This window comes from Talpa occidentalis, unplaced genomic scaffold (genome assembly GCF_014898055.3).
Source record: "Talpa occidentalis isolate TD23 unplaced genomic scaffold, MPIMG_talOcc4v2.1 talOcc4.2, whole genome shotgun sequence".
Classification (NCBI taxonomy): domain Eukaryota; kingdom Metazoa; phylum Chordata; class Mammalia; order Eulipotyphla; family Talpidae; genus Talpa; species Talpa occidentalis.
In genome coordinates this window covers 115,983,893-116,000,168 of record NW_023602073.1, presented here as the reverse complement: position 1 = coordinate 116,000,168, position 16,276 = coordinate 115,983,893, and the positions used below count along the sequence as shown (strand labels likewise).

Genomic DNA, 16,276 nt, shown 5'->3' with positions numbered 1-16,276 from the left:
ACTCTGTCTCTGGTGGATTCTCTCACCCTCCCACGCATGTGGCCTGTACCCCAGTTCTTGTATTAAATAAATCTTTAAAACAAAAACACATGTACACACAAAGATAACAAGTGTTGGTGAAAATGTGGCAAAATTGAAACCCTTGCACACTATTGGGGATAACAGTGCAGGCACTATGGGAAACAGGAGATGGTTCCTCAAAAAATTAAAATTTAACTACTATATGATCCAATAATTTCACTCTGGGTATTTATCCAAATAATTGAAATAGAGATCTCAAAGATATATTAATACTTTTATATTTATTGCAGCATTATTCACAATAGCCAAAATGTGAAGACAACTTAAATGTTCACTGACAAACACAAATAAATGGATACAGAAAGTGTAGTTTATAAATTCAATGGCATAGTATCCTATCTTTTATTTTTTAATTTTTTCTAAAAAAATCATTCAGCAACAAAAGCTAAAAAGATTGTAGGCTGATTTTAACAGAGTATCCTATCTTTTAAAAGGAGGAAATACTGCGGTATACAGCAACATGATGATAGACAAATCCTTCGTGATTCCACTTAATATAAGTCTTCTAAAATAGTCAAATTCATAGAATCAAAAAGTGAAATGGTGGTTGCGAGGAGTTGAGGATAAAGTAAAATGGGGTGTTACTATCCATGGGCATAAAGTTTCAGTCAAGCAAGACGAATGAAGCGTAGGATTTGATGTTTTTTAGGCAACATAGTTTACACTTAAAAATGTGTTAAGAGAGTAAGTTTCATGTGTCCTCACCACAATAATTTTTAAAAGCTTAAAAGATAGAGGTCTGTTTGATATAAAAATAAGAACATGAACAACATCTACTTTTCAAATATCTCTTCTCTAAACATTTCACATCTTTATGACCTTTCTGATGTCATGGAAATTCTTGTCTGCTCATGCTCTCAATGGACTAGGTAATGATCCACTTCCACTCCCAGGCGAAATTCTTCCATCACCCTCACACCCTTTTGTGTAAAGGGTTTGTCTTTTGGTCTTTGCACTTTTCTTCAAAGGTCTGATTTCTTCCCTCTTAATCATTTCCACTTCTCCAGCAAATGTTCTTTTGCATGTGGTGATGTTGTACCCAGTTCAGGCGTACTTGAGCACAGGTGAAGGCCAGACTTCAGCTGTGTAGTCACCTGCCCATGCCTTGCTTGTAATTAGCAACGTTTATTAAAAGGTCTGAACTTCAGCAGCGTTATCACATTAATCCTTGTAATCACTGCTCAGAGGAAGCAGGTGTTAAATGTGACAGTGTCAGTTTTATAAACAAGGTAGGGTCCGACGACTTTTAGCATAGTCACATGCTGCCTGTGGATCACAGCAAAGTCAGAAGGAGGACCTAATGGCTGTGACTTTTGTTGGGCTAGCCTCTCAAACATGCTTTCCCACAAAACACGGCCACCAGCCTCTCCAGGTACTCAGCACGTATATACCGTGGCTTCCCCAGAACTCATGATCTCCGCCCCAGCTCCAGAGGAGGAGAGGTTGAAAGAGAAAGAATGCATATGAAGATAATCTGTTGGATGAAGAAAACTGCCTAAATAAGTGCACAATTCCTCTGAGAGTCAGTCAGTAAACTACTGCAAGTAGGAGTAGGTCTCCTGACCCGATACCTTACTTTAAACTCATTTTCCTCTGAGAGAGGATTATGTAACTTCTGGCATTAATAACATTTCCCTCTCTTGTTTTCCTCATTTTGCCTTTTTCAAAGGGGCGGTCACTTGGTTTGACACAGCCTTTTGACAGGCTTTAGGCAACAAATTGCGCCATCTAGTGGTCTGAAAAGAAACCCATTGGTGGATGCCAAATCAAAAAGGGCAAAAGAAACCTTAGTCTTTGTATTTTACATAAAAAAGGGCAGACTAATTCTAAAGTCACCTTCCTGCAAGATTAAAGTGTGTTTGAAATATTTTATTTTGTCATATACAGTCTATTTTTGCAGTGATTGCCTCAAAGTACAATTAAAAATCTTAAATTAGACATAATTTATAAAAATTTGTCATAGCATCATTATCATATTGAAAAACCTCAGATTTTTTTTCAGGAAAGGTCAATGTAACTCCCATCTGTTACCAGTTTTTCCCTTAGTAACCTTATAAACTAAAAAGTGCATCTGCCATTAGCCCCAGTGTACTGACAATGTAATTGAAACTTAGATCATATCACCGTGGACACATAGAAAAGTCATCTTAAAAGTCTTCTGACCTTTTTTCAGTGATTTTTTTCCCCAAAAATAAGTTGCTTCTTTAATATACCTTAAAGAGTTTCTCCAACTATGATCATTGTTATAGAAAAATGAAAATGTGGAATTTACAATAATCATAGCTCACGTGTGTGATGGTAGTGAAAAATTAGAAAGTTTAACTGTAATTTAACAAGCATTAATCTCTTGCAGTGTACCACAAAGGCTAGTAAAACTTACAGTTGTATCTTTTCTGGTCCAAGGTCTAAAACACATTTCCTTAGTTACACAAAAATGTAGTCCATGGTTTCTAAACACATTTATAAGTTTTATTATTTGGAGAAGTTAATTAAAAGTAAACTTGATGATTTAAATCAAGATCATCATAAAGTTATACTTTACAAAAAAATTATGTTGCTTTTCAAATGTAATTTTTTTTTTTCTTTTTGAGGTAACATTAGTCTATTAACACTCTAGACTTAAGGTGCACAATTTCTCACCTCAGCAACTGTTTATATCTCACCACGCCCAATACCAAATATACAGTCATTGTGTACCACTGACAATTAAAAGTAATTTAAACAAAAGGAGCTCTGATCCTCATCAGATTCTGAATGATAGTCTCACCAAGTCCAATGTAGTAGAGATAAAAAGATAAAACCCCACATCCTGCTCAGTTACATTCCAATTGTGTGAGCCTGTACCTCATTTAGCTTGTTAGTACCTCAGTTTCTACCTGCCAGATGAGGCTTCATTTAGTTGTTCTCCTGATTTTGCATGTCTTGCTTTTCCCACCTAAAATCTTGACAGAAAGCTATAACCATAAATAGGGAGTATGGTGGGTGTTGTGTTCAAGGCCTCCTCAGAGCACCTCTACCTTCTGGTTCTAGATCATGCTTATACTGCATAAATTCTGCTCATCAACTCTGAGAAAGCTTTTTACTGTCAAGTCAATGTGATGATGGTTCCTTAAGGGGTACAGAAGGAATTTCTCACTTTAGTATAAACATCATATCTGCGCAGTTATCACAGTAAGAGGAAATTTTAAAATAGAGAAAAATATTATGTAATACAGAATATAAAAAAACTTGTTAAACTTGAAATACTGATTTTTGTATTTTTTAAATACTTGTATTTTTTAAATACTTAAAAAATTGGAACTCAAAAGCTTGCGCGTGTTTTGGAAATTCTGGAAAACAAAACTGACATCCTTTCTCTTTAATAGTAAAAGTTGAAATTTTATCTTAATTAAATGTGAGCAATGATGTTTTGGGTGAAGGATATAAAAATCAATGAGATAATTGAAAGGAAATGTTCATAGGAGGCAATATAAATGAGGATGCTTGAAGCAATAAACGATGTCTAAATGGTGAATGTTGTGAGCATAAACTTGAGGGCAAAAGATTTAAGAATATAATCTAGAGAAAAATCTAAATAGCAGAAGGAATTGCTATTGAGTCATTTTTACTTCAATAAAGTGGTCCATTTAAGATTCAAGCTGAGTCCACATTAAAGAGTTCCAGCAAAACCAATTTCTCATATTTAAAAAGTTCAGATCTGAATGTTCAAAACTGCCATGGCTCAGTCTATACAAGTAATTCAATTATTTTGCAGCCGAAATGCCTGAGTCATTTTAGAATGGTAGCAGCTCCAAGGTCAGAGAATGTAACCTCTGATACGAATTTGTGTTCAGAAGCACTGATTTCACACTTCCATAGAGACATCCAAATCTGACTATTTTAGTCATTTCAGAAAGCAGTGCCATGGCATGCGAAATGAATCAGTGAGGGCCATCAGGTGACAAAATCCAAACAAGCATTCCCACAAAGCAGGCTTAATATGAAAATTATTAACTATTTTGAGGGGATTATTTTACAAGAAAGAAAAAAAATGTTAAAAAACATGTTGGTGTATGGGGAATATAAAAATAAAATTTATTATTTAAAAAAAAAAACATGTTGGTGCTGAGTGGATACCCAAAGAAACACTTTTGAAGGTATCCCCTTCCCTAGGCTGGGATTGCGACGTCCTTGGAGATAGGTGTTTGTGGTCCATGGAAAAGGTTGCCAGACTGAGACTAACAGGCTGGGAATTATAGGTCAAAGTTGGTAAACAGGAAACCCCCATGGGGGCATAAGTGGGCTGAGGCAGCCATGAGGGAACTCCAGGCTGGATTTAGCAAACTGGAAAGTGAGCACCCAAGTATTCCATGTACTGCCAGTTGCAATTTCCAGCAGGAGCAAAACAAGGAAAATCACAGTAAAGGCCAGGAAAAGAAGTCCCTTCCTCATGCTGCATTTATACAGAATCTCCTTCTGCTGGCAAAGAAGAAATGTTTCCAAGATTCAGTTCCAGCCTAAGAAGGTGATGAAGAGTATACGGAGTTGAGGTAATACGTCAACAACTAACACCAAAGGCATGAATTGGTGTACTTGTTACAATGGTTTTATGGCCTTTTTCAACTTTGGCAGCCTCATGTATGACCCTTTCCTAACACTCTTGCCCACACAGGAATTATTCTCACCTCCAAGTTCAACTCTCACTAGCTTATAGAAATGAGGCAAGGGCAGCCACAGTCTTTTCTCAGCAGGGTGGTATTAACTTCCTGCAATTGAAGACACAAAATAGACTAAAGAGTACAATTTTCAATGTTCAAACTTTTCTCCTGAAATAGTCTTTTAATAGACACTAAAGTTCATTAAAAGTAGTCACTGTCTCTTTTTCTCCAAGTGTCTCTATAACAAATTTATGTTCTCTCTCTCCCCTGACTATTAAGTTTGTTCTATTTTATTACTGTCAGAAATGCTACTAAATGACATTATGGCCCAACCCCCAGTATATAGCTGGCTCAGAACTTGTGCTTTCTGCCCTGGAAGTTCAGGTAGTGAGATGCAAAGCACAATGTAATTTGTGTTGAAAGCTGGAGGTTTAGACTTACAGTCTGTATAAATATCTCACAGGCTTTAAATCGACCAGGTCCACTCTCTGAACTATCCAAAGTTCTTAATGTGCAAAGGGTGAGACCTTGTTTGCATTGCAGGAGTCAGGAGTTGCACTGTTGAGATGAGTAAGCAGATATGGCAGAACAACTTTGAAGGGAACTCGTGATTAACTTCCCTCAGAACATCATCACTATGAAAACAGAGCAACAAACATCTGCATTTCACTTGAGTGTCTTCATCATCAGTGTGTGAAATATAATTTTATTGTGTTCTGTTTATTAATTTTCCCAAAATTTGCTGTTGACCAGTTTCATTCTATATATTTCTAGTATCCATCTAAGTAGAGCAAAAGTTTGCACAAAAAAAGGGAAAGAATACAGAGATTTCTCAAATCACAATGAACTGATATGATACTTATTTTCTATCTAACAACCTTTTCTAATTTCTGGAAAGTTCAATTACCCATCAAGTCTGTACACTTTTCAAAAGGAGGGATAATTTCAGGTATTCTTGGGATTTGGCCCACCAGGCCAGGCAAAACAGAATATTGTAGACATTCATATTGTTGAAGTGAATTTAAAAAATGTATGCAGATCTTATCACTCATCTACCCCTTGATCTGCCCAGAAGGGGGCAGTGGTCCACATTTATTTCTAGATTAAAGACTTCCTCACCCTCCCCTTCCACCATCTGCAGATGTAATCAGTCACAACACTGAAAATCCAGTACTACAAAATGTTCAGTAGCTCACAATAACAAGATTTGGGCAGTGACAGGATCCTGGACAGGAAAATAGCTCATTCTCATTACATAATAGACAGTGAATTAATCTTTATAATTTTCTTTTTTTTAAAAAAAAAAAGATTTATTTATTATTTATTTATACAAGCACTGGGTACAGTCAGAAGTGCGGGAGGGTGAGAGAATTCACCAGAGCAGGGAGCAGAACAGGCAGACTGGCGAAGTACACTGCTGAGGGGAGCAGCGGGCGGCTAGGAGAGGTCTGCGCCATGTGGGACCCTCGCCTGGCAGCCGAAGATCGAACCGGCCCTGCAAACGCTGCGGGCAGCTTTGCAACCCAGTGCTCAACCGTTGTGCCATTGGGGAGGCCCAATCTTTATAATTTTCTTAAAACATTTCTTCTGTCCAATCTCCCAAACTGACTTCTCTGGGTGTTTCATATTCAAAGTCCCCTAAAGAGAAGCTGCAACTGCACTTGGCCTCTGTTAGGTCAGCTTTTGTGTTAGGCCACTTCAAGACTCCTACTTCAACAATGAATGGACCACTGAGTTCTCAAATGCCCATGCTAGTCCATTAACTGCAACCAGAATGGCAGGGTAATGAGGCACAGAACGTGGCAATCACAGGAAGAGGGGTGTGGGTATGGAAAACATTCTGAAAGTTCCCAAAATGGGACAGAGTATTTAGCAGTGACCTTGTTTGACCTGTCTAGGAAATTAGCAACAATAATTTGAGTCTTACTTTACCTACAAACCCTCTTCTAACTCTATTCATCTTATTGAGGCTGAGGTTTGTTTTCTCTTGTTTCAGAGGCTAGATTTCATTTATAGAAAGAATAGTATAGCAGGCTCCATTTCACATGCCAGTTTTAAGTTTTTGAAGTATAGAGAATTGTCTTTGTTATACATTATGCAGGTAATAATCAAGTAAGCAAATCTCAGTGCCACCCCCTACAAAAAAAAAAAAAAAGAAAAGAAAAGAAAAGAAAAACACTTGCCCTAGGAAGAAGTCTGAGGAAAACCATATTGTTAGTTGAAAGAAAGTGTTTTAGGCCATTAGCAGACATTTCTCAGAACAGACTCAGAGGGATGCTTTGACAGAAGGCAGATAAGTAAATTCTCTTGAGAAAAATGACTTGAAACAGAGTATTAAATTTTCTATTGAGTGTCTCACAAAGAAACCAATCATAAAAGTTTGCTCTGGTCTGCTAATCCTCTGGAGATTTTTCTTTTGTTTCTGTTTTCGAAAACTTTTACAGTTCTTTGTCTTAAAATTCTGTGCTTTTTTCCAAGGAATGTTACCATGATGACCTGATTTTTTATTTTAGTAGGGTTTAAAACTGCCCAGATTAAATTATCTTGAACCAGCCACTCAAGTTGGAGACATCAGACATCGTTTTAAAAAAACAAAACAGTCTTGCTCCTTATGCGTCTGTGTCTTACTGATTTCATTTGGCTTCCTTCATTTCCTAAACATTGTACATTTTATAAAGAACTATATTTCCTAGGACCTCCCTGGTGGCACAAGGAGTTAAGTCTCAGCACTATGAAGCTATTGGCAGCCATTGCAGCATGAGTTTGATCCCCGGCCAGGGAGCTAACCCACATGTCACAGCAGATGTCTCCTGTCTCACTTGCTGCTCCCCTCAATAGTGTATTACAGTCAATCTGCCTGTTCTGCTCCCCACTCTGTCTCTGGTGAATCCTCTCACCTCCCCGTACCTCTGGCCAACACCCCAGCTCTTATATGCATTAATAAATAAATCTTTAAATATATATATATATTTCCTAAGTCAACATATTTCCCAATTCTGGGTACAAGCCTAAATATAATGCACCCAGTAAAATGTTCAGTACTTCAATTGTGCTGATGTAATTTTTTGCATAATACTGTCCTTTTAAGAATAAAATTTAAATCTCACCACGTTTTCCTTTTACACTAAGTTTCCATTAAGGAGCAGACTAAAAGATGCAGCCTCAGATGCATAAAATTGTGGGGGCCCTGGGATCTTTTTGTTATTAGGCAAACTCCTGCCCTTTGTTAAAATCACTCACTAATGTGGAGGCCTGGTTTTTGCTGATGATCTTCTCAAAAAATGATTCATTCTTGCTGCTTTCGCCTCCTTGGCACCAGGAAAACATCACTGCCACCCCTTGTTAGTATCACCAGATGGTAATGTGTCCTGGCTCAGCTCTCTATCCTCTGGGACATGAGGCCGAGGTACTGTGTTCCTGGCACAGACAGTAAATGAAGGGGAACTTCCACTCAGCCCAAGTCTACTCCACCACAGGCCGCTTAAGGCTGTGCCGAAGTCAACCTGTCAGGAAATGTGCACAATGCCAGTGGGAAGGGAGGGTGAAGGTGCAGGGTATCTACCACTTATTTCACCTACACCAATCAACTGACAGCTGTGACTTTGCAGTTGCAGTCGCTGAACGCTAAAATATTTAGGCATCTTGCCATTGACTTATACTAGAATAACTTGGAAATAGAAGTTTGCAAATTTAGCCATTATTGCCTGTGCCTCTCACCCCCCACCCAAAATACCAAAGTAGTAAACTGAAGAGCTGGAATGGTAGAAGCTCAGAGTCTAGGCTGGATTTGGGAGCCAGACATTCTTCACTTTGTCACTCTTGGGGAGCTGAAGGGGTGGGGGGGGGAAACCCAGAGAAAGGCTCTATCATTAATCAGAGGGTCTAGGCAGACATCATTAATCAGAGGGTCTAGGTGACCAGGTCACCGAGAGCCATTCCCAGGTTAGGACAGGCAGGGTGGATCTGGAAACCTCAGCACCCACTTGCCTCAATTCTCAACACTTTGCAATGATTACATCTTCCTTTCATTGCTCAACTGGACAATGGAAGCTAGCTAGAGAGTCTAAATAGAATATATTTTTTTGCTATTAATTAGTATTTTTCAAAGGTTAACTCAAAATTTATTCATTTGGGCCTATTGAATTACCTTACTTTTTCCAACATATGATATTAAAATAAGTGGGAGCTCTTGCTAAACAGTGGTTGAATTCCATGGAAGTCACAGCACAACACCACACAGCATTCCAGAGAAGGCTGGCATCAGCTTGCTGAATGTCAAGCTATTTTCCTACTTCATAGCATTTTTGAGCAGGGAAGAAGGGAGTGGAGGAAATTAAAGGAAAGAAAAAACCCTTTTTAGTCATAAAATTCTTAATACTAAAAAAAAAAATGAATATTAACAGCAAAAGCAACCCATAAAATATTTTGAGAATTCCTACCATGTGGGTCAGAATCATGGTAGCCGGACTTAAAAATAAGAAATTGTTTGAAGCAAAACAACTTAGTCTTCCTTCTCTACATAGGCAAAAAGTGCTTTATGTAAACATCCACACATTTGGTCTATTCTCCCTTGTACCTCTGGAAAGGAGGAGAGAAGAAAAGCGTAGGATGTTTTCGTTTGTGGGAAAACGTTGTGCATGTAGCCACAAAGTCTGTGGATTCTGCAGAGTGAGTGTAATCCAGAAGCACACCGCAATTACTGATGGCAGCGTTCCAATATGAAGGCAAGTCACCTGCAGCAAAGTAACCCTTAAGCCTTTATTATGACTGTATTTGCATAACATTTTAACATCAGTCACAAAAAAGTATCTTTTCAGACTCAATTCTCAGTGAATTCTTAAAGTTACCTTCCTTATAAATGTCCACCTTCCACTTCCACTTCTGTGGAAAGTTTCCAGCATGAAATAGGTTGTCATTTCTTTTCTTCTGAGTGGAAAAGCCAAATTTAGAATGTGATCTCACAGAGAGACAAGCATTCTTTTGAGTAATTCAATTTTAACAAACAACTGAACATGAAAAATATTTCAACCTTACTAAAAGATTTCCTTCCAGAATCAAATATGAAACTTTGTATTTATAATAAGCATGTTCCAGCCTCCAAAGGGGATTAAGCTACCCTAACGCTCTTTATCAAAATCTCACTCAAAAAGGTGTAAGTTCAGGGCCTCCCCTGGTGGTGCAGGCGGCTGAGCGCAGCACAGTGAAGAGGTCCACAGCTTCTGCAATACCGGTTTGATTCCAGCCAGCTTGGTGAGGGTCCCACATGGCCCAGCAGACCTCTCCTGTCTTGCCCGCTGCTGCCTTCAGTAGTGTATTTCATCAGTCTGCCTGTTCTGTTCCTACTCTGTCTCAGGTGAATTCTCTCCCCCTCCTGCGCATCTGGCCTATACCCCGGTTCTTGTATAAATAAATAAATAAATAAATAAATAAATAAATAAATAAATAAATAAATAAATCTTTAAAAAATAGTGTAAGTTCAAAGTCACAGCCACTTGCCTTTCCTACAAGTAATATAGGTTCCCTTCTGAGTTTACCCTCCGTGATCAGTCTCCAACCGTAATAGCTCAGTTTGCCCTTTTGCATCTCCTAAAATCTCATGATGTCTCATGACACATTTTAGGCTTCATTAGGCTTAGTCAGCCACTGCTATAAATGATTTGAATTAGAGCCAGAGGCTCCCCCATGTCAGCTGTGCAGGGCAGTGCAGGCTCCTTGGGAATTTTGGGCAATGATGGCATCAGATTAATTACATGATAATGATCAAAGCAACAATCACACAAAGGAGAAAAACCCTCATCCTTGCACCTGCAGTATAAGAGGTTCATATGGAGATCCTCTGCTTGCTACTATTTGCCTCATGGTTAAGGAGCTGCAAATGCAAGAGAGTTGAGTCTTAACTCTATTCTAGTTGCATAGGAGGGCAAAGGGGAAGGAAAGGGAGGAATAGGTAAAACAAGAAGCAAGACCACAATATTAACTTGATTATTCTAAAAAACTACTATTCTTTGGTTTCTTTCACTAAGCATAAAATACCCTCCAAGTCCATCCATGTTGTTGTAAATAGCAGGATTTCATCTTTTTTATAGTTGAATAATAGTCCTTTGTATATATGTACCATATCTTTATATTATTTCACTCCTATGTGGAATAAAGAGAAAACAAACAGATGAACTAAATAAAACAAAATAAACAGACTGTAAGATCAGTTAATGGTTACCACAAGGGAAGGGGATATGGGTAAATCAGGTAAAAGGGGACAATTACATGATGAAGGATAACATTGGACTTTTAGTAATGAACTTAACATATATACATGCTGATTTTCAATGCTACACATATGAAACTTATACAATGTTATAATGCAATGTAGCTTCAATAAAAATGTTATTATTAAATTAATAAAATTCCAGTGGGATGCATAGTAGTGGCTTAGTTGTGAATCCATATCTATGTTGTTTCTTGGAAATCATGTGAAGCAACAAGGAGAATAAAGGAAACTCACAAACTCCATTTTCTTTAAACAAACAAACAAAAAAGATTCTCTATAATGCAAGAATATTACTTGTAGCAGGGAGAATGGATATAAAAGACCTATATGAATGCATATTTAATAATGTTATTTGACTTGTGATAAAGAAAAAACCCTGTGAGAATATAGACAAAAGCATCATATCAGTGCACAAAGGTGCTGTCATGTTTTTCCTTAGCAAACTTCAATGACAAAAGAAAATGGAGTAACATTTACAATATATTTAGGGAGAAGAAAATGCAAACCAGCGAAGCTGTCTTTCAAGTGTAGAACAATTTGAATATCTGAAAATTTGTATTCCTGAAAATCTGAGAATATTAGAGGGCAAACACCACAATCTTGATGAAATTTCAGTAAAATAATGGAGAACATATAATTTGTATCATTGTGTAACTATTATGAAATATTTTAAACATACACAAATGTAAAGAGAATGTAATATATCCCATGTACCCACTATACAGTTTCAACAAATATTAATATTTTGTCAGTCTGGTTTCATCTTTTAGCTCTCATCTTTTGTGCTGAAATATTTTAAATTCTGGACATTATCATAATTCATATATATTTCAATATTCATCTCTGATTCATTAGGATTTTTTTAAGAACTATTATAAGTCACCATAATAATATGTAGCAAAATGAAAACTTCCCGTCAATCAAATACCCTTTTAATACCATTCGTTATTTCCCTAAATATCTCAGAGACGACCTAGTGCAGTGGGATAATTTAAAACAGGATACAAATAAGGTCCACTTCTTGCTTCGACTTGTTATGTCTCTTAAGCCTCTTTTTAACTTTCCTTTTTTATGCCATTGGTATAGGGAAGACTGGGTCGTATGATCAAATAGCATGTCCTATATTCAATACTTGATTGGACTCAGGATTCCTTCTAGGAATGACCTTTCACAAGTGGTATGTGTGCTAACTCTTGTACATGTCTCATGCAGAGGCACATCTGCCCTTCCCGTTTTTAGGGACACTGAGATAAACAGTTACATGGATGGAGCTGCAGGGGATTATCCTGAGTGAAGTGAGCCAGACAGAGAAAGAATGACCCAGTGGTTTCATTTATATGTGGATTCCAGAGAAACCCTTTGTTTTAAGGGTCAAACACAAGCTGAGAGGGATCCTTGAAAGCAGGCTGTAGATCTGAGAATTTTGGGAGAGGAGGAACAAGGAGATTAGAAGGGGAGTGGGGTGGGAGGGGATCGCAATAGAAAACCTAGAAGAGTGGCTTCAAGTTGCCTGCTCCTGACCCCATCATGCCTTCATCTAGTTTAGAATTCAGTATTGTCCACATTCATTATGTCATTTGGGGGTTGCAAAATGGTTATTTTCTAACTCTGAAAGGCTCTACAAAGAATAAAAGAATCAGCAAGGAGGGTGGAGGTAGATATTCACAGAGCAGTAACTTTTTCATGGATTGAAATAACCATCACTCAGAAGAAATGTGGAAAAAAGAAACCATTTACAACAGCAAGAAAGAATACCTACAAATACAAGGAACTTGCAAAACTTAAGTGAGAAAAACTAAAATATTCCTAAAGACCAAAGGTAACCTTGAATGACTATTAAGGCACCCATATTTTCAGACAGGTTGATAGCATCATAGCAAAGATGTCTAAAGCAGAAGCTATGAGAGGGTACAACATACTGAATTTCTTCTGGCCTGTTTTGAGCTGTAAGGGGGTTGTTCTCAAGATGTGATCCTTGGACCAACAGCATCAGCATCCTGTGAGAACTTGTCAGAAATGTAAATTCTCTCTTGTCTCACTCATACCTACCAATTCAGACACTCTGGGTGAGGCGCCACAACCTATGTTTTAACAAGCCCTCCAGATGGGTTTGACTTGAGCTAAAGTTTGGGAATGGGGCTCTAGTGCTTCTCAAATTTACATTACATAAAATCACTTAAGAGCTATTAAATGCGGATTTGCAAAGGTGAGTCTGGGATGGAGTCTGATTCTGCCTTTCTAACAAGTTCCCTTATAATGCTAATGTGGATAATCTTAATATTTTGAGGAGCCCCATTAGAAGAACAAGCTGTTTTTGATTACTAAGTGCCCACCTGTCCTACACTAGCTACTCTGATTTTTCCCAAGTATTAAAGACAACTAATAAGTTATTCTTCTTAATAATGTTTATTTTCAACAGAATTAAGCACAGCAGAGCGTTTCTTTCAAACAACTCTTAACCAACAATAATTTCACAGTCTTTGTATAACTATTTTAGAACTTTTAGTATCCATTAAGCATTGTAGTGCAACAAAGACAAGGGTAGGGGCCTCTGGGCTCCTCTGGGCCCAGTCCTCTTTGACGCTGCACTTTTATGCTCAGTGCCTCAGCTCAGGTGTGCCCACTCAGGCACGCAAACAACATACTCCATGTGTCCACCATCAGGTATGCACGCCCCAACCCATGCCCAAGTACTGCAGGGATTGCCATAGAGGCCAAAGGTGCAAAAAGCCTGAGCAATCTTCATTTACCCTGCAATCCACCCCCTCAGGGTTTTTCACCCTACCCGACACTTAAGTTTCCCTTAGTGAATATGAACACTAAACTTTTCCCGCAAAATTAAACACAGTGCAACTGACTATAACAATACAACAAAATACAAGTAAGCCCAGGCAGGACACCAACCTAGGGGCAAAAATTTAGGATGTTTACGGCACCAGCAGATGACCCATTAAGTCGGTTGTTGAAGGCGCTGCTCTTTTGAGGGGGGAACCACAATTCACTCACTGCACCTGCTGCCACACGCCAGGGACCATCAGGCTTCTTCACCTTCTCTGGTTATGGTCTCAGCCACGAGCCATACACTGCATCCACCCCCAAGATGTACTCACTGAAATTGGCAACAACCTCTATACTCTTTTGGGGGTAATTGCCCAACCCCCAAGGGTACTCACTGCTGTTACTTCAACACAAGGCTGTCGTAGCCACCAATGTGACAAGCAAATCTCTGCACTAAGGCCAGCCCTTTGCACATGCACATGGGTCAGGGGCCTATGGATAACACATTCCTTATGTGGCCTCTCTCTGGTTTCCACAAGCCATTTTCCCCACTGTCCCCAGAGGAAAGGTTCCTCAGCACCTGACCCTTATTTGAAAGTGAACAGGGCATCACTCACAGGTGATTTTAAGAGGTTCACCTGCCTTCATTAACATCCTTTGCCTAACATCAGCTCAGAGCTTCCTGACCTTAGCACCAGCTTTTTTGCCTTATCTAAGTTGGCTTTTTGATATATCTCCTCTGCCTGGCTGCAGAGAACCTCACACAAGGCTGCTTTAGGCCATGGAGGCCCACTGGCCACCCCTTGATTCTGTGTGTACAAATGACCCCTTCCATCCCCAGTGTCTCATAGACATAATATCAACAACCAAAGGTCTCCTACCTTCTGGCGGAATTGTCAGTCCAAATCCATCAGCCTTTTCCTTGCATCAGCACTGGGCAAACTACGAATGACAAATCATGGGCTTCTTTCATCTCTGATGAGTCTGCTTCCTTGTCCCGAAGTTCCTGGACCTTGTCCACCTCCTGTGCTCCAGCAGCATCTCTAGTTCTTCCTGCAGCTCCTGGACTCTGGTCACCACCTGTGCTGCCATGGTGCCTCCAGCATTGCACTTGACTCCACTTGCAGAGCTGAAAGGAAACACTCAACCCCCAGCCCTGCCTCTGAGCAGGCACCATGTCCTTTCAATGCCTCCCCTCTGTGTGCAGAGTCCTCTCCCTCTGCAGTGGGGACTCAGGAGGTGCCCTCGAGGAGGAGGCCAGTCCCTGAGCATTACATACTCATGGCCTGTCACCCCTCAGTCCCTCCCAAGGTCTTCGGAGGGCTCCACACATGTCTGCATTGACCTGTCCTGCCATCTGTGCCATTTGTAGTGCAGGCAGGCAGTCGGGCAGAGCGGGCAAAGGAGATTCCAGGAGTCCTCAGTGGCTTTTTCAGGCTTTTAATGATCTTTCTATGCCATTTGTAGTGAAGTAATCAGGTTCAGGGCAGGCAGGGGGGCCGGGAAGTTAGCAGGCCCAGCCCCTGGGGAATCTCTGAGCTCTCTGGTGCATTCCGCCCATTCTCCACTGGACTATGCCGCAGGTGCTCTGTGACACCACCCTGACATGCTTACTCTCTTCGCACAGGTGCACCCACTTACGCATGCCCATTTCATGCCCCAGAAAAGCAAGATCCTGGCCTTTTTGTTGATAGAATAATCTTACAGCATCAGTTGTAAGGGGAAAGAGGAAAAAAGGAAAAGGTGAAGAATGTAACTAGAAAATGTGCTGAAATCTATACTATCAGGATGTAAGTCTGCTCTCTAGGCACTTCTCATCTGCTTGATGACTCGGTATTGTAATTGAGATCAAGCCCTATTTCCTCAGCCATGGTTTCAATCTTATCAACTAGGCTTTCCACTAATCAGCTTCTGGGGTCCCTTGTTATATGTCTGGTGCTCAGCACCCCCAGGCGTTCATGGTCATGCCTCTGTGATGCATAGCCTTCCCAGGGTGATCCAGCTTTGTGCTCTTGAATGACTTGAAAGGCACTTTGCAGGGTTGGGCTCCTATACTTAATTGGCCGGGCCCTTCTGACCTTGCTTAGGCATTAGAACTGTAGGTAACAAAATGGTGGCCAAACAGGCCTCTTAGGATTAGCAGACCCACATCGATGTTAGGCTTTATTAAAGTGAAAGCCAGATGGAGCAAAGATGAAACAAAGTTATTTGCACTAGAATCAATGTAAAAGCAAAATAAAACCAAAAATTTGACAAAATGTGACAAACTGTTAGTCTTAAAAACCTTTGAAACATGGATGGAACTCGAGGGGATCATGCTCAATGAAATAAGGCAGAAAGAAAAAGAAAAATACCTCATGGTCTCACTTACAGCAGGATTGTACAGGATCCAAATAAGCGATCAGGAAAAAAAATTAATTATAATGAAGTAAAAATCAAAATCAGTAGGTAACTATAAACCAGAAACATACTGCAGGTGCGGAGCTGTAGAATCAAAACAAGGGTGGGAAGA

The 16,276-nt window shown here is 39.5% G+C and overlaps 2 protein-coding genes across 3 annotated transcripts in view; one reads left to right on the top strand and one right to left on the bottom strand.

The window, feature by feature from the left end:
- CALHM4 (calcium homeostasis modulator family member 4) overlaps positions 1-14,685 on the bottom strand; it is a 34,782-nt gene extending 20,097 nt beyond the window's left edge. The window contains exon 1 of the mRNA XM_037520282.2: positions 14,646-14,685. The gene's annotated coding sequence lies outside the window, so the exon portion shown is untranslated. The remainder of the gene's footprint in view (positions 1-14,645) is intronic.
- TRAPPC3L (trafficking protein particle complex subunit 3L) overlaps positions 1-16,276 on the top strand; it is a 40,952-nt gene that overhangs the window by 9,902 nt on the left and 14,774 nt on the right. The window lies entirely within an intron of this gene.